Source organism: Penaeus monodon, chromosome 32, assembly GCF_015228065.2.
Source record: "Penaeus monodon isolate SGIC_2016 chromosome 32, NSTDA_Pmon_1, whole genome shotgun sequence".
NCBI classification, from domain to species: domain Eukaryota; kingdom Metazoa; phylum Arthropoda; class Malacostraca; order Decapoda; family Penaeidae; genus Penaeus; species Penaeus monodon.
This window is the reverse complement of record NC_051417.1, coordinates 35,510,818-35,511,775: the sequence shown is the minus strand read 5'-3', so window position 1 is coordinate 35,511,775 and position 958 is coordinate 35,510,818.

Below are 958 nucleotides of genomic sequence, written 5' to 3'. Positions count from 1 at the left end.
CCCCTTTTTAAGGGATTGCCAAAAAAATGTAAAACAAAATTACTATGATTTTTGGCTGCTGTTGTTTCATTCTAAACATTGCAATTTATACATATTTCATACATCTATTTTATCCTACGAGTTCATCTGTCTTGGATCAAAAGCACAGATAGAGTTATTATTTACTGAGTACTTTATATTTATTTAAAGAAGTTTTATTAGTAGTACCATCTTGGATCAAAAGCACAGATAGAGTTATTATTTACTGAGTTCTTTATATTTATTTAAAGAAGTTTTATTAGTAGTACCATCTTGGATCAAAAGCACAGATAGAGTTATTATTTACTGAGTTCTTTATATTTATTTAAAGAAGTTTATTAGTAGTACCACTTCAGATTTTCGGAAGGCTGTATATCATTAGTTTTATTAATGTTTAGATTTTCGTAGTTTTATTTAGTAGTTTAATATGCACTTAGATTTCTCAACATGCAATGTCTTAAGAGAAGCAATTTCTAAGAAGTGTTTAGATTCACTGAGGTTAACATAATGATTCCTGATATTTGCTAATAATTAACAATGGCACAGAATTTTTAGGGAGATGCAGTGCAGACACTATAAATTACGAACTATTAACTATAAATTATAAACTTTCTATTTTGTAGGTCATTCACTGGATACATATAGTGAAATACGTAAAAAAAATGTGCACTTTATAACTACCCTTGTATCAGGACACAAATATGAATACAGAATCCTCTCTGGCATAGTTAGACATTATTATATTTTATGATATAAGAAAATAATGTAAAAAGACGTTTTACATAATCTAATGATTTTTTTTTTCAATACTTTTTCCCTACACTTCACCCACTTAGTGCTTATGTCAAAGGGTAATGAGGTCATGTGATGCATTTATTACGAATATGCAAGTGAATATTTATTTGTTTATTTTGTAGGTATGTAAGTGTTTTGTGTGCGC